Consider the following 22,088-nt stretch of genomic DNA (forward strand, 5'->3'; position numbering starts at 1 on the left):
CTGTGGGTGTTGTGTCCCGCATCAGATCATTTATCACACTGAACGAACAATGACACATCAGCGGGTCCTCCTCACACAGACTGCGTAAATGTAGTTATAAGAGGCGCTTTTGAATTAAGTTTTGCGATTTGATGGATGCAGGAACTTCGGGTCTTTACGTCAACCTAAAAAGCACCCTCCTCTTCCTCCTCGTCTCTCCGGTCCTCCTCCCCCCCCCCGTCCCCCCCCGTCCCTCTCCTGCTATTTGAATAGAGAGCCTGCGGAGGACTCTTTTGTTCAGTAGCGCTCAGCTGCTGGAGAGGTGAGCACCACTTCGCGCTCTGCACTCATCGCGGCTCCTCTCCGAAAGAAACGCGGACACTGTTCGAGACATTCATACCTTGCATGCACAAGAGACCCCGTGACACCCGATCAGTTTTGCGAATCTGCTTCGTTTTCTGCCGCACTTGAAGTGCTTTTTACGCGTCGTTGGATGGTTCAGCTCTCCGTATCTGTGGCGCTATAGCACCTGCACCGTACCGTATCAGACCGACGCTCCTGTCAGGCTGCTGCATCGCTCTACATTCCTGTGGACCGGACCTCGTCTAAAAAGGTGAAGGCGAGTTTTGAAAAGCTGCTTTTCGGCATTTTGACGACATAATTAGAATATGTAATCAATTGAGCGTTGAGGAACTCCCATACACCAAAGGAATATGGTGTTAACAGCTTATGTTGATGAATTGGAAATGAGCTTGTGAATACTAAGACAAAGATATAGTCCATGGCTATTATCAGAATTACAAGTGCACTTCAGAGACTTGAGTGTGTAGTTTAAGAGTATGGGTCATTTATTCCTGTAATCAGTTTATATGTCGTATGAGGCTCGTTTTCAGAGAGATGTACCGTTTTGCCATGTTGGACATTCAATTTAAGATATTAGATTTGATGGAAGACACTTTTTTCCCCCAATATATCATTTTGTTATGTAAATAAGGCTTTTCCATTAGAAACATACCATTTTGTAAATGTTCTCCCCCTTTGCATGCAATGACTGTCCAGTTATGCTGCAACCTTTAACATATACTGTAGCAGGTCTTAACACGATTCCCTCTTTTCTTCTTCCTCTTTCTTCTGTTGGGAAGCCAGTTATGATGAGCATCTAAAGAAACAAAAAAGTTTTTAGTCTAACAAGGTCACTGTAGGGTCCAGACTTGTAGGACCATCACGCCCCCTGTTGTAGCAAACCCCCGTCTTCCTGCTGTAAGCCTTCAGGTGAGGCAGATAGGGACAGAGGGAGCTGTTGGCTTGGCTGAGAGTCGCAGCGCAGGGCTGTCAGTGAACCAGAGAGGGCAACCTAAGCTTTATCTTGGATGGCACTAACACTTAAATGGGTCCCTCCATTGTTTTTGTTTAAGGGAACTAGCATCTCTAGGCTACTTGATTCATGTGGAGGAGGTCAGGCCACTGCAATGATTGATTTTGGGGAGAGGGGAAAAGAAAACAACTTCGGATTTTGCTTTTCGTCTGCTTGTCTTCACATTTCCGAGCGATGGCATGTCGTCAAATAGAGGATGGTAGCGTAGCGGAGCTGCTCATGACCCCCTGGGAAATTAAGCAGAGATTCAACCACGCAGTTTGTGCAATGGTTACTAGTCTCTCCCGCTCCCTCTTTTGCGCTCTGATAGCCCTTTCTTCGATGTATTTGTCTGGTATTTGCAAATAAATGGGTGAAACACACCCATTTCTAATATCCACAAGCTGTCTTTGGTGGAATTGATCCCACACTCCTGTTCTCTGATAGTGTATCCCTCCCATCGCCCCACACACATGTGATCCTCCATTTGACCTTAGTGTTGGCACAGTGAACCAGAATTTGCAGAAAGGCTGGCTGATGGATCAGAAGCTTCTGTTGCAGAAGAGATCAGAACACGTCCAGCTTTATTTTTGCCCATTAATGACTATAGATATAGTGTGTGTGTGTGTGTGTGTGTGTGTGTGTGTGTGTGTGTGTGTGTGTGTGTGTGTGTGTGTGTGTGTGTGTGTGTGTGTGTGTGTGGCTCCTGAATTGTGTTGGTAAATAAAGCTCATGTTAATTGGATGTGGCTTCAGATTTGACTGCTCTTTTAAGTTGTTCTGCTGGCTGTCGCTTCTTTCTGCCACTTGCACTCTCATGCATATTGTACAAGGTCTCTATGTGTGTCTTTCTGTCTCTCTTCTCATCTGTCTGTTTCTTTCTCTCGCCTCGCTCTGCTCAACTTTATCACTCTTGCACCGAATCGCAGTCTCTACTGTTAACACCATTGTTCTCAGAAGAGGTATATCTTTCGGTGGTATTGCCACTTCACTACCCCCACTTTCACATCATCTGTGTGGTGGTGGTGGTGAGGCATTACAATGGATGAACAATATGCCTTTTAGAGAGAAGTGCATTGCTTCTCAGGGGCTCTACTCCAACTGGTCAGGGCCAGCAGCAGATTAGAAACCATCAGTCATCACATCTCAGAGAACCAATTAAAGAAAGAGAAGGAGGTGACATGGTGGGAGACTTTGACAGAATGATCTTCTCTTTGCACAAGGTTGCGTCGGCACATATTTCAATAATGTGCCTTGTGTGCTTGGCTGCGCTCAGCTTAGTGCAGAAACTTGTAGCGGAAGACGTGAATGGACAAGAATTCAATTTTGCACTTGAGTAGTATCCAGGCACGTGAATGAGGAATAGGACATTTCACAAATGTAAGACATTAATATTCCTACAATGAAACTTCTGTTATGCCTAAAACAGACAAAGCCAGCTTTGAGATGAAACAAGGGAGAGCAGCCAAGTATCGGCACCGTATCAGTACAGAGGATCTCTGGGCTCCAGTTATGCTGTTTGACTGGTGAGGGCCTCCAGCTACAAATCCCATTGTTGGAAGCTTGTGCTATGAGTCGTGGCTGCTTTTTGGCTAATGGCTTTAATCCTCCTAATTCTAAAGTAGAAAAGAAACATTTCTATTTTTGCGATTTAACTGGGAGTTCAGTGCCGTCTTCTCACTTTATATGTTACAAATGGATGAAGTTAGTTTGGCTGTAGTGATGGAAGGAGTGGGAGGGATTCTGAAGATTCCTGCAGAGAGACGAATTTACAGAAGCAGATAACCCTGATCCAATTAAGCAGTGAAAACACTCACAGCATCCGACACACACTTTCAATTCTGTCTGTATTAATGATCGAGAAAGTCTGTGCTTTCAACTCTTGGTAGGTGCAGGGATCCTGCTCACCAAAGGACGACAATCTGCTTGATCGACAGCTCTGTGTCCTGACACTGGCGAGCAGATGGAGCCGATCCTAAATGAGCCGCGGTTAGCTTTGCCTTGGCTAATAATATAATAGTCTGGCATTTGCCATATTGAACTAGCCACCGCTCCCAGAGCCAAGCAAATGAGCAGCACAGCTGGTCCAGTGGCAGAGCAGACAAAGCCCAGGAGGCACAGAGGCAGAGAAAAAGGTAGTTTACCACAGTCCCTCCAGACGCACCTCTTGAATATTCATCAATGACCCCCCCTGTCTTGCCCAAACCCAGATCTACACCCCTCTCCCACAAAATGTATTATTCAAAGGAAGCATTTTCCCCTATTAAATACTATAAATAAATAATGACATCTGGTTACAGTTTTTGTCTGCTGAATTAATGACAGGGCATATGAGTATTTTCCAGTGATTGGATGAGTGGGTGTTAAGGGTGGATTTTCTTTCAGTTATACCTTTCCTGTCCTGGCCTTTCCATTGTCTCTCTGGTTGGTTGGTTGGTTGGTTGGGTGCGATGCTTCCTTCCTTTGTTAAAATCAGCTGGCTTGTCAGTACATCTGAATTGGATTGCGTCTCATTTATCCACCTCTTAAATCACCATGATGTGGAAGCAAACACTAGAAATCTGTTTGTTTCAACATGATGCCCTATGAGTTAATCCTCATGAAAAGAATGTGGTGTCAGCACCGGACAGCTCTTAAAGCGTTCGCCTGTTTTTTACCTCGTTGTTTTTTCATATCTCATGAACAAAAACTCAACAGGGCACATCCTCACAGACAGTGAGGTACTAAAAGATGCATCCCTCATGGATATCAATATCAAGTATGTTGGCATCATTGTTGTACAGGCTAGGGCTGCTCGATTATGGCAAAAATCATAATCTCGATTATTTGGGTCAAAAACGATTATCCATTCATTTGAAAACATCAATTTATTGAAAAAACAGTATATTTTTAACAGTTGATTACCCTGAACTTCAACTGAAAAACCAATAAAAAAAAATAAAAAATAATCGTTTTATTTCGATTATGATGTTTTCATAATCTTTGCAAGCCAAAATCGTAATTGCGATTAAAATACGATTAATTGAGCAGCCCTAGTTCAGGCTCTGTCTGTCACATTCTGATGAACTGGATACATAGAGTGCTTGAGAAGCCTACAGATGGCCAATGTTTTCCAGTCTAGTGTGTCATACTTCCCAAAGGAGAAACTCATTTTGTGTGCGAAAGTGCTCAATTTGTATTTATTATGGTACAAAGGAATCCCCGGGATCTAAGAAAAATAGGAGCGAGAGCTACGTGGATAGAAGAAGAGAAAGGTAAGCCATGGTTACTGAGAGGGATTTCTGTCGGTCTTCCTCTAGCTCACACTGCCTGCCTAGATTCAACACAGCAGGGCTTTTCACGAAGCAGAGGCACCATACTTATAAAGCTCCCCTCGCTAATCAGAGACTAGCTCTGGGGTTGCAGAAACCAATCACATGGATTTATGGGAGAGAATATAAAAGTTGTATAATGAATTTCATTCAGAACCCTTACACCCAGGTTGGGCTTATCCATGCACTTTATATTTTGTGTGATGGCTTTGTTTGTGTACAGCAGTGGTCCCCAAACTAAGGCCCGCGGGCCGGATAAGGCCCGCGGGCCGGATAAGGCCCGGCCCCCTGAACAATACCAGAGACGCATTATGATTTTTTTTCAGTCTGGCCACGCGAATCCTAGACTAGCCCCTGTCAAATAGAACGGTGTTACGTCCCCACTAAGGTCTAGGGGACCTGGAGACAATAACACATCACAACCAATAATAATGAGGGAGTCAGCGTAAAGGTTGACAAAAGGTTTATTCCTTGAACAACCTAACTGAACCGAAGTTTAACAGAAATACTCTTTGTAGGAGGAGGAGGAGGAGGAGGAGGAGGAGGAGGAGGAGGAGGAGATTGAGCCAAACAAAAGAAACAAGCATAACAAAACCAGGCCTCTCTATCCTTTGAAACCAAAACTCAAACAAAAACCCTCACTAACTAAACTACTCAGAGCTGGAAAAAACAAAATACAGGGGTGGCAACAATCCGCTAACCTAGTGTGTCTAAACATTAGTTAGCTACGTGGTGAGAAATGTACAGGGTACCCCAGACTTACCTAACTCCTCCACCTCTCAACACACACACACTTTCAAAAGGGTCAGACAATACAAGGAGCATGAGTTGCTAAACACTGCAGTCAATTGCAGGCTCCTCAATCAGCAACAGGCCCAGAGTGAGAGAGAGAAGACTTCCTGGGTGCCTCCTTTATGGTCGGCCCTGGCTGCTGATAGGCCAGCTGAGGGTGAGAGGATCCAATCAGCCATCAGACTCAGGTGCACAGGCAGATACCGACAGTGTTGGGAAAGTTCACTTTCTACATGAACTAGTTCAGTTCACAGTTCACATATTTTAAAATGAACTAGTTCAGTTCATAGTTCATAATTCAAAATGTTGAACTAAAGTTCATGGTTTCAAAAATGAACTAATTTATAGTTCATAGTTATTTTTTCAATACGTTGCTGCGAACTATTATTTGTCTCCTGTACGATGTTAATGGGCCATTTCAATTTTTACAATATCCTCAGAGGGCCGTACAAGTTATTGACCTCTGCTTAAAAAAACTAAAATCACAGCCCATTCATTTCATTCTGTGCAAAGAAAAAGCAACCTCTTAATCCAGATATCTCACCATGACTCGCGTATGCATGCACGTGCAGGGTGTGGCGTGACCACCAAAACAGAAAGATCTGGACACAAGATGTGTGCAAATGTATTTAGTTTAGATTTTTTTTAAATGTTGAAGTTAAAAGCATCAATCTGGTGCACTTTGAGAGCAACATTAGGAGATCGATGGACACATCTCTCAACACCCAGATGAAACAGAACTGTACAGATTTACTTTTAATTTATGGATATTTGACAAATCACTCCCCTTTCAAACTGTATTCTTCTTTATTAATAACTGTCATATAGTATTTTATACCTGTTTACTTTATTCTCTTATTTTTTTTATAACTATAATGATCATATAAAGATGTGCCTTTACCTCACTGGTTGTAGACAAAGCTTCTTATATTCGTTAGCATAGCTAGCTAACCAGATGCTAATGATAACAACAAAGTTATTGACTGTATGACAGATGAGCAGATCGCCTCTGGGCTTTCAACTAAAGACACAGACACGCAGAAACTGCGGCATGTGTATGGACTTTCTGCAATTTCTGAAGTGCTGGAGTGGCGTTCTGGTGCTCTCCGTCAGAACTGCACCCCTGTCAGTCGAGACATATACCACGTGATGACACGTTAGGCTCGTGTTGTGTTCAAGGACCCTGATCTTGGCCAGGAAAAACAGGCACTCGCTTGTTTAATTTGTTTGCGGTCTAGATTTCTTTCATTTTTTTATTTTTTGCGTGTGTTTATAAATTACCTCGAGGGCCGTACCAAATTGTCTCGCGGGCCGTATACGGAGGCCGGAGGTTCCCCACCCCTGCCGTAGACTCTCACTCTGAGCGAGTGCTGCTGCAGCTGCTCTCGGCTTCGTCCATACTAATTCATTCAATGCTCGCCGGTTCCGCGGTTCCACATTGTTTGTTGTGAGGAGTCTGATATATTTAGTATATTTATATTTTAGTGCGACAGCCAGGGGTGACAGGCGCGTACGCGTCACAGGCAGCTTGCTGTTGCCAAATTGGGTGGTTTTCCGCATTATTTTGAAGCCTGTTTACGGTGTGTTTTAACTGGGTTTTCGGCTGAAAGGCATATGAAATCTGGCACACTTTTGAACGCCGTTATAATACAGTGCTGAGAATGAACGCACTTTTGAACGCCGTTATACAGCGCTGAGAATGAACGCGTTCTCAATTACGTTCATCTAGCGGGAATACAGTACGTTCAGTTCACGTTCGCCCAAAATATGAACGCGTTCATGAACGATCGTTCATTGAACGCGTTCAGGTACATCACTGGATACCGATTAGCTGTGCAGAAGACAAGGAGAAGAGAGAAACACAGTACAGCCTGCCTGGCACGTAACAAACGGAATAATGGCGAAAAGGTTAGGTAAGAGAAAAATGCATTCAGAATGCAGGGTATTTAACCTGCAGTGGTCAAACGTTTTGTTCAATGCAAAGAAAAGGCTGTTTGTCTCATCTGTCAAGAGGCGGTGGCGGTATTCAAAGAATACAATCTGCGCCAACACTATGAATCCCGTCACAAAGACAAGTATGATAACTTTATTTTTTTTTAATGCTTTATTATTATTCAAATATTTGTATTGATTTTCCACATATAACAAACAGCAGCACTCAGCATTCAAAAATACAGCACACACAGAAAGTATACAAAATATCAATTGACATCCAGAGGAGATACAAAATATGTATATAGAAAGTAAAAGTACACATAAATTATGAAATTAAAAACTACATGGTTAAATAACCAAAAGTAAAAATGAAAACATAAATGAATAAAAAACAATGTGTGGGGGGGGGCTACGTTGGCTACGTTATTTCAATGTTAGAGAATTCGTTCTCAAAGTAGGACAGAAATGGTTGCCAGACCTTATAGTACTTTGCGATGGAGCCCCGGGTAGTGTGTTTTAGCTGCTCAAGTTTCAGATGGGACATTACTTCCTCTACCCAACGCTTGTGAGACGGTGGTGCAGCCTTCTTCCAACTAAAGAGTATCAGACGCCTAGCAAGTAGGGTAGAGAATGCCACAGCCTCAGCCTGATCAGTTGTTATTCGTGTCTCCTGTGTGACCACGCCAAATAATGCCGTCAATGGGTTAGCATCCACCGCCGTGTTACACATGTACGAACAGGTTTTAAATATACCAGTCCAAAAAGGGGCCAGTTTTGGACAGAGCCAAAACATGTGACTTAGGCTGGCCGGGTCCCGACTGCACCTGATGCAGGTTGGGTCTAGACCTGGGTAAAATCTGGCCAGTTTACTTGCAGATAGATGTAACCTATGCAAAACCTTAAATTGTAGCAGCCCATGTCTAATGCACATTGAGGATGAGTGGACAAACCGAATTGCTGCCTGCCAAATAGTATCTGATATAGTTATTCCCAGCTCTTCCTCCCATTGCCTCATTAAGTGATTAAGCGACGGAGCGGCGACCCTCTGAATATTGTAATATAATACAGACACCAGACCCCTGTCACAGGGATCCATATTTAAACAGTCATCAATCCAGGTACTCTGTGGGGCTGCTAGAGAGAAGTGGGTCCTGACATAACTACGTATCTGCAAATATCTGAAGAAACATGACCGTGGGATATTGAAATCCTTCTTTAACTGCTCAAAAGAAATAAAGTGTCCATTTTTAAAAAGATCTTTAACACACCTAATCCCTCTCCCATGCCATAACCGAAAAGATGGATCAGTGAGAGATGGAGAAAAATGTACATTTGCCAGAATTGGGGAAGCAACAAGTGCCTGTTTGTGTTTGAAATGAATTCTAAACTGAGTCCATATCTTTAGAGAGCCTTGGATGACTGGGTTATTCGTCCAGTAGTTTTTACTCAAGGGTAGTGGAGCGCAAATTAAAGAGCAAAGTGACACTGGATTACTTGAATGCTGCTCCATTGCAGACCAAACTGGGGATTCGTCCGTCACATCAACCCAAAACATCAGCTTGTGGATGTTGGCAGCCCAATAATAATACAAATAATTGGGTAAGGACAAACCACCCTCCCCCTTTGGCCTTTCCAAATACTCCTTCCTAATTCGAGGTACAGTTTTATTCCAAATGAAAGTGGAAGTGCATTTATTTAATTACCTAAAGAAGGATTTAGGGATGAAGATTGGGATTGCCTGAAACAGAAATAAGAACCTGGGCATGATTGTCATTTTAACAGAATGAACCCTGCCAGCTAGTGACAGGGGGAGAGTCGACCATCTCTCCATGTCCAGTTTAGCCTTATCAAGCACTATTTAAAAATTATTGTCCATTAGATTTGACGTGCTTTATCATTTATGGGGAATAGAACACTTTTACTCAGGTTTAGTTTATAGCCTGACACCCGGCTAAACTCGGCGATAAGTTCCAAGGCAATAGGTATAGTGGCATGGGGATCTGAAAGAAAAAGAAGAAGATCATCCGCATAGAGCGACAACTTATGCAATTCTCCCCCCCTTTGCACTCCAGTTAGACTAGCGGTCTCTGGGGCTCTATAGCAATATCGAATATCTGGGGGCTCAGTGGACAACCCTGTCGTGTCCCACGGAAAAGTGGGAAATAATGAGACATTATCCCATTAGTTCGAATTGAAGCTTTAGGCGCTGTATAAAGGATCTTGATCAGCCAACAAAAAGTAGGGCCGAAGCCGAACTTCTCGAGCGCAGTGAACAGGTAATTGTATTCAATCCTATCAAATGCCTTCTGTGCATCCAAGGATATAATAAGTTCAGGTTCGACATTGTTGGGCTGGTAGATAACATTGAACACACGGCTTGAAAGTTGTCTACCCACAATGAAACCAGTCTGATATGGATGTATCAATTTAGACATAATTTTCTCCCTGCTAGGACCTTGGTTCGAATTTTATAGTTGCAACATAAAAGACTAATCGGGCGATATGATTCACACAACAACGGATCTTTATTCTTTTTGAGTAATAGTGAGATAGAGGCCTGCGTCATAGTTGGAGGAAGAGCCTTCCTAACCAGGACCTCCTCGAATACCTTTACTAATAGCGGCAGTAGTTTAGGGGCAAACTTCTTCAAAAATTCACTTGAATAACCATCAGGGCCTGGTGCTTTTCCAGGCTTCATTTTTTTAATTGCGTTGTCAATCTCTGTTAAAGTTATATTTCTCTCCAGTCCAGATTTGTCTGATTCATCCAAGGAGGGCATTTCAATTTGACTGAAGAAGTCATCTACTAATTCCTTGCTACTTGCCCCCGAGGTGTACAGATTCTCATAGAAAGACTGGAACTGGGCATTAATGTTTTTTTGGTCTGTGACAATATTACCTTCCTCATCTTTTATTGCAGATATAAAACCTGCTGTTGCTGACTGTTTAAGCTGATGGCACAAAAGCTTGCTGGCACGCTCCCCATGTTCGTAGAAATTAAAGTGTGATTTTAAGTGAAGATCTACAGTGTCCCCATTGGACAGAGAATCAAATTCTGTCTGAAGCGAAATTCTCTCCTTGTAAAGATTCTCCGAAGGCGATACTGAATGTAATCTGTCAATCACTTTAATCCTATCAATCAATTCTGTAGCTCGTTTCAATTTCCTTTTATTTTAGATATCACTTGCCCCCTTACATATGCTTTTATGGTTTCCCATAGTGTGAAATAACTTATCTCTGGGGACTCATTGGTTTCGAGAAAGAAATCAATTTGTGTGTTTATAAAGTCAACAAAGTTTTTTTCCGCAAGCAGTCTAGGATTAAGGCGCCATACACGTTGACGGAGTGTATTTTCCGAAAAACGGAGCTTCAAAAGTACTGGGCAATGGTCTGATATGACTATACTGTTGTATTCCACCTGTGTAGTTATGGGCAATAATTTTTGGTCTATTAAAAAACATTCTAGACTAGGTTTGGTGTACTGGGGAGAAAAAGAGAACTGTTTGGAAGTCGGGTATTTAAAACTCCAGGGGTCAATCACTCCGTAGGCTTGAATGAATGTATTTATGCAGCTTGCGGATTTATTAGGTGTGGTGACCTTACTGCCAGAACGATCTAGCACAGAGTCTAGGACACCATTTAGGTCCCCCCCTAATATTAATTCATGCGAGTCTAGGCCTGGCAACAGTGAGAAAAGATTCCTGAAGAAATCAACGTCATCCCAATTTGGGGCATACACATTCGCAAGCACTACTGGCTTATTGAACAGTTTACCTTGAATAATTATGTAACGACCATTTTTGTCCCTTATGAATTTTGACTCTTCAAACTCTTGACTCTGGAAAACCTGTGTAAATCCTGCTCTTTGAAGCATTAGCTGGTCTTTATTTAATAAATGAGTTTCCTGTAAATATGCTATTTCAGTTTTTAATTTGTTTAGATGAGAAAACACCTTGCTTCGCTTAACCGGGTGATTCAATCCCCTTACATTCCAACTCACCACCGTGGTGTCCGCCCTGCCTATACCTTTATCTACAGAAGCCATCGATATGGTCCTTCATATTATGATACTGCATTGGGGAGTCCCTGAGTTTGGTAAAAGGGTTGTAGCCAAAAAACCAAAAACAAAACAAAAAAGGGTGGGAAGGGGAGGATGAGCACTTATACACATACATTTTCACAAACATAAAACACAATGAGAACACGACAAACGTTATGCTTGTCTCCCGCATGGAGACTGCTTGCACTTCCAGTAAATCTCTTCTCCTAAACTGCTTACCATGCGAGCCCCCCATGAGAACTGAACAATTAACTCAATATAGCTCCTTCTCTTCAGCTGACCAGGCAATGCTGAATAGAGCTACATCCTAGTTTGAAATATCAGCTAGGTAATGTAACAGCCCTGAACATGTTATGGCTCAATAAAATAAAACGTTAATGTCCCATATGGTTACACAATGATATGATTGTCCGTGGCGTGGCTTGCCTCACATTTATTCCCAGCAAGAACAATACAGAAAAAAGATACGTTATCAAATGGGAAATCCGGAATTTTAGATATGGAGAAAAAAATATATATATATATCTCCCAAACATAACCACATATATATTGTCCGGCCGAGTTGTTTCTCGTCTCCATCAACAGCATATGGAGCTGGAATTTTAGCCCTTGGCCAATACTCACCAAAACATGTCCATTATGAAGCCTTGCGCACCACCTTGTTAAGAACGAACTCCTTTGCCAGTTTTGGATCGCTGAAACTTGCCTCGTGGCCCCCCGATGTTGTGATCATCAGTATGGCAGGGTATTTCAGGCCGTAGCGCACTCCCTCGCAGCTCCGCAGCAGCCCTCTCACCTCGGTAAAGGCTGCCCGCTGTTTACTCACCGCCTGAGTGAAGTCCGGCAGAAGCCGGATCTGGTCACCGTCGGGGGTCGTCACTGATTTCATCTCTATTGCTTTCTTTAGCAACGATTCTTTTTCGGAGAGATAGTGGAATTTCACAATAAAAGCCCGCGGTGGGAGCCCGTCTTGTGTCGCTCTGCTGCGGAGAGCGCGGTGTGCCCGGTCCAGGGTCGGGGGCTTGTCGAGACCAAGGGAAACTTTTAGCATATCAGCCACAAACTGAGATGGGTGCTTCCCATGCTCCCGTCCTTCCTTCACTCCTATAATGCGGATATTACAGCGACGTGATCTTGCCTCCAAATCCTCGCAACGGTCCCTCAGTGTGGCCAGTTCTTTTTTCATATCAGTAACATCTGATGTCATGCAGGTGATTGAGTCCGAGTGGTTGCTAACCTCAGCCTCCAGCTCAGATACTCGGCCCTCCGTTACTTCAATTCTTTTGTTGACTTGTTCCACCACACTTCGTAATTCCGTCCGAATCTGGGTAGTCTGTATTTTGAGTTCCGCCGATTGGGCTATGGCCTTTTCTTCAATGTTCGCCACCAGGTCCTGTTTAAGAGACGCAATAGCGTTAAGTACCACGTGATGGTTGTTGATGTCTGCGTCGTCTGCCAGGTTAGCATTAGCGCTAGCCTCCGCCGCCGGCCCCAACTTGTTGTTTCCCTGGCGATTTGTTGGCATATTTACTCAGCAATCGTCTGGCTATGGATATAACTTGTGTATCAAGTCGCTTGGAGTCCGTTCAAGTGGTTTTAAAAGAGCAATATTCTGACATTAGTCGTTCTCATGAGGAGCTCAACAAAACTCCGTCTCTACATGGCGCTGCCCTCACCGGAAGTACCAAGTATGATAACTTGCAAGGCCAAATGTGAGCAGACAAACTCTCAAAGCTAAAAAGTGGACTGTTAGATCAGCAGAATACATTTGTACGCCAAGCTCAGCTGAACCAGTCATCCGTTTGGGCCAGCTTTCGGGTTGCTCAACTGATAGCAAGCAGCGGTAAACTTTTCACTGATGGAGAGTTTGTCAAGAAATGTTTGAATGCTGTCGCGGAAGAGGTGTGTCCCGAGAAGAAAGATGTCTTTAATACCGTGAGTCTGTCTGCAAGTACAATCACCAGACGCATTGAAGAAATGTATATGCCCAGCTGCAGCAGAAGACGAAAGAATTTGACTTGTTTTCATTAGCACTGGATGAGAGCACGGACGTGCAAGACACAGCGCAGCTGCTCATTTTTATTCGTGGAGTTAGCGCAAACTTTGAGATGTGCGAGGAGCTGGCAACCCTCCAAAGTCTCAAAGGGACTACAACGGGGGAGGATATTTTCGGCAAAGTATGCCAAACCATGGAAGAGTTGGACCTAGACGGGTCAAAGCTTGCCAGCATCACGACTGACGGGGCTCCTAGTATGGTGGGCGCGTCTCGGGGTCTAATAGGACGCATGAACCGGGAGATGGAAGAACGGGGTCTCACCGCCCCGCTACAAGTCCACTGCCTAATTCACCAGCAAGCACTGTGCTGCAAAGTGTTGAAGTGGGATTCTGTCATGAAGGTTGTGGTGTCATGCATAAACTTCATCAGAGCAAAGGGACTTAAACACAGGTAGTTCCAACAATTCCTGTTCCAACAAGTCTGCGCACGGCGATGTGCTGTACTACACAGAGGTCCGATGGTTGAGCCGGGGCAGAGTTTTGAGGCGTTTTTACGAGCTGCTACCCGAAATTAACGCATTTCTTCATTCAAAGACAAAACGGTCCCAGAGCTGATCGACCCAGAATGGAAATGGCACCTCGCATTTTTAACAGACGTGACAGAAATGCTGAACAGCCTTAACTTGCAGCTACAAGGCCAAGGGAAACTCATTTGCGACATGTATTCTCACATAAAAGCATTTGAGGTGAAACTTGCGCTGCTTTTGGAACAAGTGAAAAAGCACAACTTCATCCATCTCCCTGCTACCCAAAAGCTCTCTGCAGAGAACCCAGCGGTCCCGTTCCCAGCTGAAAAGTGTGTGGAAGCACTGGAAATGCTGAAGGCGGAGTTCGGTGTGCGATTCTGGATACTACATGTTAATGCAAAATAAATCCGTCTTTTCCAGAACCCCTTTCTTGCCGACATCGATGAAGCCCAGCCTTCTTATCAGTTTGAGTTGGCCGAGTTACAGAACTGTGATGTTCTGAAAGACGCATTCAAGCCCAACAGTCTCATGGGACACGGCACAACAGAAAGTTAATGTTCAATGGACTTTTTTTCTGTGAAGAACCCAGAGAGGGTTATTTGGTTATTATTTATTTCATAAATAGTGTTATTTATTTCATTAATAGTGTTATTATTTATTTCCTGACTCTTTTTTCTGTGAAGATCCCGGAAAGGGTTATTAATATTTGGTTATGTGTGGCTTTCTAGAAAACAATAAATGTTTACGTTTAGGCACCCCTGCGATCGTCACACTTTTTCTGTTACAAACTGACCCCGGGCCCCATCAGAGAAGGGAAAAGTTATGTGGCCCTCACAGGAAAAAGTTTGGGGACCCCTGGTGTACAGGGTTTGAGTACTGAGTGAGTGCAGTATTTGACTTCTGTTGCTGTTGATATTGGTTAATCATTTTGGTCACACAAAGTAACACATCATGTGACTTTCCCTCCTTTGTGTTATTCAAACAAATACTGAATGCCAAAAGAGCATTGAGCGCAAAATGCCTCAGTGCATAATTTCTGTAAAATATTGTGGCTTCAAAAGGTTTGTTGTTGGTGTGTTTTGTTGATAGGAAAAAAATCAGCTCTGCTTTTATTCCATATACAAACCAGAAAAAACAGGTCTCTTTGATCCTCCAGTCTGTCTCCCTGTAGGCGCATTGCTGTGAATCCCATTTGTCTTAAAGGTTTTTATTTTTGTGGTAATACTGCCTTTTGATGTTTTCACATCACTCAATATTGTTTTCATGATATTGCCGCTTCAAACATACTCATAAGGCAGACACATCCAATCCGTTTTCGCGGAACAAACAAGTATTACACTGGAGGAAAGTAAGGAGTTCACTAAAGACATTAGGATTCATCCTCTGGGAACCAAGAATGTGAATAAAAACTTGAATGGAAATCCATCTAAATGCTATTAAAACATTTCAGTCCAGTCCAAAGTGATAGACTGGTTCCAGTTTAACATTGCCATCCCAATAATCTAGCCCATGGATGTCTAAAAACATCAAAGAGTGAAGCACTTTGGCGAAAAAGCCATCTCTTGAGATGTAAACTGAAGAGACACAGACCGAGATACAGACACAGTTTGACAGAGAAAGCATCAGCCACTGGTCAACCTGCAGCCCTCAGTGGATTTGGTCAATTGTGTCGAAACTCAGCCTTTTTGGTTTTGTGGTCCATGCCGGTTTAGCCACCCGACAGATATCAGCAAATATTCTCCTTCAAAGGGTTTGACCCTGTGCAGTTATGTGTGAGTTAATGAGTGTTTGAGTGTGCACATGTGTGTTGTGAGAGTGGACAGAGCGATCCAAAGATGTGCTGAGCTGAAGACGTTGAGCCAGGAAGCTTATAGAGAGGGTGAAAAGGCCAACGTGAGATCTGTCTTCATATGTACAGTAAGCACCGTCTCCACTCTTTAATAAGCTGAAGTGAACATATTGTGTGTTACTCAGTTCTTTTGTTGCCAATTCTTTGATTTCACATCGAAATTTCACTTCATCTCCTCCGTACAGCTTTAGGTACAGGACCATCCAATTGATTTTAATACGGAATTTGTTAGACTCTTAGCGGGTCAGATGTCTTGCCAGTAGAGTCGCTAGTCGTTTTGCAGTCAGTAATAAGATTGCCAAAGTGGTTTTTACATGGAGCTGTGAAGCATGCCGCCTTCAAAGCTCTGAGGCATTAGAGTCGATGGCAGTAGACTAGGGCGCAGGTGTGTATGTGTGAGCAATAACGGGTGGAGACTTTGCTCAAGGACTGTGCCTATTGTGAGACTTTATCAATGTACCAACAACTTTTAGTAGCAAGGGAATTTATTTTGCCAGTTTACCTTGCTTTGTTCACAAGACATTGCATTTTAAGGTGTTATTTCCATTCAAATTGCTTTCACTGCGTTTTGTCAACATAGAGCAAGCAAAGAAATATAATTAAATGTTTGCTTTTCAAATCACAAGAAAACCAAGTCAGTCACCCCGTCAGCCAATAGCCCGACTGAATATGGAGGTTACAGAAGTTAATGTACCAGACTGTTAGACAATTACCCTTTTGTGGCAGAAGCTCCCCACACCATTCCCCTCAGTGGTTTAGAGTAGCTTCTCCGCTCTGCTCTGGCTAATTCTAAATGAACTGTTGGGCTGTTTACCAGTTCTGTTTTGTAATTAAGTGTCAAGGCGCACAATTAATAGACCAGAAAGAAGTTGTGGAAAATGCAGAAAACGAAGAGACACTCAATCAAGAGTCAAGAATGATATCGGTCAACTGTCTTTGTTTTGCATGACTGTTTTTCTCTTTGTTTTGTAATCAAATGTAAAGTGCAGACATCTCCTTTTAAACTGATGTGTGCTTTCTTAATCCCACATTCAGCTCCCTGGACCCTTCATAACAAGATGAACTGCGTCCCCTTGCGTCCTTTCTCTGCCCCCATTCTCTCGGCTTCAATAAATGAGGTTGTCTGTCTATCTGTCTTTCTGTCCGTCCTGATAATTACCCTTGGTGTGTGGTGCTGGTGCCCTCCGGTGTGCTCCCGGACATCTTTGATACATTTGGCAACTGCTCTAAGAACTGTTGTCAGGGCACCTCTAGTGACTGTGGTTGCCTTAGACTTGGCGTGTGTGTCTGTGTATGTGTGTGATAGAGAGCCTTGTCTGCGAGCATTGCTATCCCCAAGTGTCCAGCTCTGAGCTGGATTGATTGCTGTCTGTGATGGATCAGTCTCTGCACTGGACTATTGGCTTAGCTGTTGATCACTGACTACTGTCTGTCAGAGTGCTGGGGGTTACTGTAGCTGCACTGCGTTCCTTATAGATAATGATGGTTATCCCTGACTGTTCTTATTGGTTTTTACCTGCCCATTCTAGCAGTGTCCATTGGGCGTAATTGAAGAGCAGCAGAAAAAAGCTTTTTTAAGGCGTAATTGTATTCTATGCTTACTTCTTCTGGTACCACTTTACAACAAGACTACCCTTATAAAGAGTTTATGAATAGTTTGTAATTCATCTATTAATTAGGTTGTGAACACTTTATAAATCATTAAGAGGTTAATAAGATTTTACAAGACATGAAATAAACAGGGCAACTGTGACCGGTTGCTTGCCAAATAGTGAGCCCACATGTATCTGTACTGCTAAGCCTTATATTGGCTACTTAGCTTACTTCGTCTTCTTCATCAGCCAGCGTCCTTGGTATCTGTTGCTCACTGAGTTGATTCTCTCTAAGTAGCCAATATAAGGCTTACGGCCCGTCCACACAGCGGCGTGCGTTGATGCTTCCCCATTCACTTTGAATGGGGTGACATCACTTTTAGCCGAAATGCATCGTGGGAAGCGACGTGGAGCGTAGCTGGCGTGGCTCGCTGCAAAAGTTGAGCAATGTTCAACTTTTGACGCCTCGGTGAGGCGTCAGCCAATCGAATCATATGCCAGTACAAGCTCTAGCCAATCAAACCGCTGCTTGTGTGTCAGGGGCGGGAGATTCATGTGATTGGTTGTTGGTCGAGTTTCAGACACGCCCGCCGGCAAGCGTCAGCGCACGCCGCTGTGTGGACGGGCCGTGAGTCATTGTAAGAGCCATTTGAAGCCTGTGTTGATGTATAGAACTGGTTCATAAATGGTTCTTAATGATTAATAAAGTGTTTACAACCTAATTCATAACCTAATTATAAACCCTTTATGAATCCTTTATAAGGGTAGTCTTATTGTAAAGTGGTTCTTCTTTATGACTTGTGATTGTGTCATACACAAACTGTCCGCATGACTCATAAAACACACACACACAGAAAAACGCAAGGCTTTTGAGGGCTTGCAGGACTGCAGGCACCTCAGGCGTTTGAGACCAGACCCTAATTGGGCCTCGTCTTAGCGTGACCTTTATTGTTTTGACAGAAGGGGGATCAGAGGGAAACACACCAAGCCGAGGTTATCTCCTCTCCCCTTCCCTCCATGTCAAACCACCGTGGAGGAGGCATGTGCGTGCAGCCATTAGCTGCCTCCCTTTCCAAAAGGGTCAAAGCTGTCTGAAGCCTTGGACTGGGTGTTATCACACTCAACTCAGTGTGCGTGCGTGCGTGTGTGTGTGTGTGTGTGTGTGTGTGTGTGTGTGTGTGTGCGTGCGCGCGCTAGTGCTATACACAAGCATTGCTAGATGGTCCAAATAGCGAGTCAGCTCCACAGCGCGTGATGTGATTTAGCACGGAGCCATTAGCAGTCAAGCTGCGTGTGCTTCAGGTGTTCTCAGAGGGAATGGAGAAAGAAATACTCCCCGCCGCAATGTACACTGTTTTTAAATGCTCCCTGGTGATTTATTAGGAAAACATTTCTTCAGACCGCCCACCTTCACGTTGTTACTTTAGAATCTACTGTATGGGTGCAGAGTTTGGGTGCAGACTCAATGCACTCAGTGCTGAGGTGGCAGGAGAGCAATTTGGAGTGGATTTAAAGTGGCCATTTGAGATTCACAGTAGATCATTGCTAAAGAAGTCATGAATTGGTGTATGTGTCATAGAAGAAAAACAGCACCCATTCTTTCTTCTGTCTCCTTCCTCCTCCTCCTCCTATGCATCTCTCTGAACGCATCAAGGTCATTTCACTTTAGAGAGGCCAGTTCTCTGCAATCACGCCCTTGATTGCGCTGTTTATTTGTAATCAGGATCTCAGACAGGACAGCTTCTTAAACAGCCCACTCCCTCACAGCGCAGCAATCACTGCATTTGTCGTTTCTTATGTATTACTACAAACAACCTTAATTGGCTGCTCTTTCTCCCTCGACTACACTGCTGCGGTTGAAGAGGACACTCAGGATTATTAGCGCTTTTTTAAAAGCAGACTGAAATTAGCGATGTAAATGAATTCTCAAGATTGTGATTTAATTTATTTATAAACTACGGTTTCAAGATGGATATGCTCCTGTTCTCTCAGTGTTGTTGGTCCCCTGCTCAGGGTGGTGTTTATGTCCGAGCTGAGCTTTATTTACACTGCCCACCTGCGTACCATCCAGCAGCGGTTTATGTCCAAGTGGCTTTTGTCTTTTCTTAAAGCCAGGAGCTCAGGCTTCTCATCTTGTCACATCCGCGGATCATACTGCCAGCTCCCCGGGCCTCCTGTGGCATCTGCTCTTTGCATTGGCTGCAAGATAAATGAGGTGTTTGCTTTTCTTTGGCAGAGCGGTACCTTTCAGAAGGTCAACAAGGGTGGCTTCGCTGAGGAAAGGGGGCTCTGTTGATGTGGCTCAAACCTCAGCTCTTTAAAGGGCCATCAGCTCTGAATGTGTCAGCCCATTACCCACCAATATGCTTTAGCTTAGTGCCAAACATCTCCCAAAGCTGTCTATAAGTATGTAGATGGGTTCAAACTATCCCCACAGCCACTGGTTTCACTGCTCTAGATGATGAAAGTCCACTGACTAATCCATCAGGTGAATATTTCATCTAATTATCCTCTTTTTGTACAACGGTAATGGATATTTAAAACCTTTGTGCATGTATGGAAGGTTCAACAAAGATGTACACATTATAAAGAAGAGTTATCAAAAGCAAAGAATTTCAGTGAAATAATTACATTCCGAACTAACATTAATTGAAAGTGCATATGCTGCATAATTGCTTTAGGAAACTGACTATCAGCGAGCTTGAGTATTTCAATATTTGCTTTCAATCCTTAGAAGGCTTTCTCAGTCAGTCTGACTGTAATTGTATGAGTTGCCTTGAATATGGCACACGCATCAACACCAGCAGCTCAACATTTTCAGTTTATCAGTGAACTATTTCAACATTTACTTCTAAGAAAACGAGTCAGAATTACTCTGACAATAACCTGACTTTAGTTTTGGGTGAAATGGCTCAGTATCTATTCATGTATGGACATTAAAAGGCTATGTGGCATAGTCTGACTTAGTCTGACAGTAATAATGAAGTAACATACAATGTGTGTTTGCTGTGAAAGATTAGAATAAAGTGGATGCAGTGTTATATATAATCAGAATCAGAATACCTTTATTAGTCCCACAGAGGGGACATTTGCATCGTTACAGCAGGAAAGAGCCACAGACAGCTTAATGTTACATATGTTGAAAAAAAGTACTAAGTTATGATATAATAAAAAATATAATAAAAAAATAAAAGTAAAATAAATACTTTTCAAAATACAAATCCTGTAACAGTTCATAGGATTTAGCAGACAGGTATATATTACACAGTTATTAATGGCATGTATATAATAATGTATATATTGCACATATAGCTAGTTTGATGGTATTGAACAGCAGCAAGTTACACAATTTACAAAATGCAAAAAAACACACCTTGTAACGGTTCTAAGGATTTAGCAGCCAGGTATAAATTACACAGTTATTAACGGCATATATATATATATATATATTGCACATATAGCACATATATATAAGTAAATATAATAATATAGGTTTATCCATTGTATTATATATATATCTGTTAACCGAGGAGTTAGACCAATGTCAATGGGATAAATACTCATTAGTGAGAGATGTTATGAATCTGTCACTGATTTGGTTGTTTGTTTTTTGTTTTCCATGTAGGCCTTTTATATGGAAATCTGACAAAGGGATGACATGCAACAAAGGTCTCGAATAACTGGATTTCAAATGCATTTCCACACACACTTTTATTAGGAAAATACAAAAACAACTGGGCTTTTGGAGAAATCTACTCATGGCTTAGCCTGGTCTTGCGTCTACCTATGAACCTTTCTCACTTCTTTGTTTTGTGTCATTCAAAATATCTCTTTGTTGTGTCTGCAGGTCTCCCTCAGTTAACAGATGTTTTGTATTTGTTTACTCCTCCATACTACATCAACCCTCCACTCATCCATTCATCCACAGCTCCAATGTTCTCTCCCTCTTCCGTTCCTTTCAATTAGACCTTCTGGCTGATCATTTACTTTACCAACCCCCCCCCCCCATCACTCGGCTCAGTCTCTGTGTGGAAGTATATTTTTATATAAGCGGCATGCGTTTATTTTTCCCCTCTCTGTAAACACTGTTTGATGACTTGAAATAACTTTGCCGATGCTTTCTCCTTCAAAGAGGAGGCATCTTAATGAGAAGAACTACGTAACTTGAGAGGCTGAAATACGATGATTTTGGATTCATTCATGGAGTTCATGGTCTCTTCTTTGATGAGGTTGTAGTTAAAGGGCACCTATTATGCAAAATGCACTTTTGTACGTCTTTTATACATAAATATGTGTCCCCGGTGTGTCAGGGAACTCACGCAGCATTCCTCCGTACCCAAATCTCTTAAAACGGGGGTATAACGGAGCTGATCCAGATTTGCGTCCGATATGATGTAATATCAGAAATGTGGACCCACGGCACTATCAGAAACGTTGCTATCAGAAACAATGCCCGACTGTTTTGGACGTAATATGGTCAGTGTTTACATTAGCATCGCTAACACTCAGAGCTGGTCCTGGGCTGGTGTGGTTACACGTGGTCTGCGGTTGTGAGGCCGGTTGGATGTACTGCCAAATTCTCTGAAACGCCTTTGGAGACGGCTTATGGTAGAGAAATGAACATTCAATTCACGGGCAACAGCTCTGGTGGACATTCCTGCTGTCATCATGCCAATTGCACGCTCCCTCAAAACTT

The 22,088-nt window shown here is 43.0% G+C and overlaps 1 protein-coding gene across 1 annotated transcript in view; it reads left to right on the forward strand.

The window, feature by feature from the left end:
- The first annotated feature begins 317 nt into the window (after positions 1-317).
- The window catches only part of ncanb (neurocan b), a 188,328-nt gene continuing 166,557 nt past the window's right edge, over positions 318-22,088 (forward strand). Inside the window, exon 1 of the mRNA XM_034080376.2 lies at positions 318-592. The gene's annotated coding sequence lies outside the window, so the exon portion shown is untranslated. The remainder of the gene's footprint in view (positions 593-22,088) is intronic.

Source organism: Pseudochaenichthys georgianus, chromosome 4 (assembly GCF_902827115.2).
Source record: "Pseudochaenichthys georgianus chromosome 4, fPseGeo1.2, whole genome shotgun sequence".
NCBI classification, from domain to species: domain Eukaryota; kingdom Metazoa; phylum Chordata; class Actinopteri; order Perciformes; family Channichthyidae; genus Pseudochaenichthys; species Pseudochaenichthys georgianus.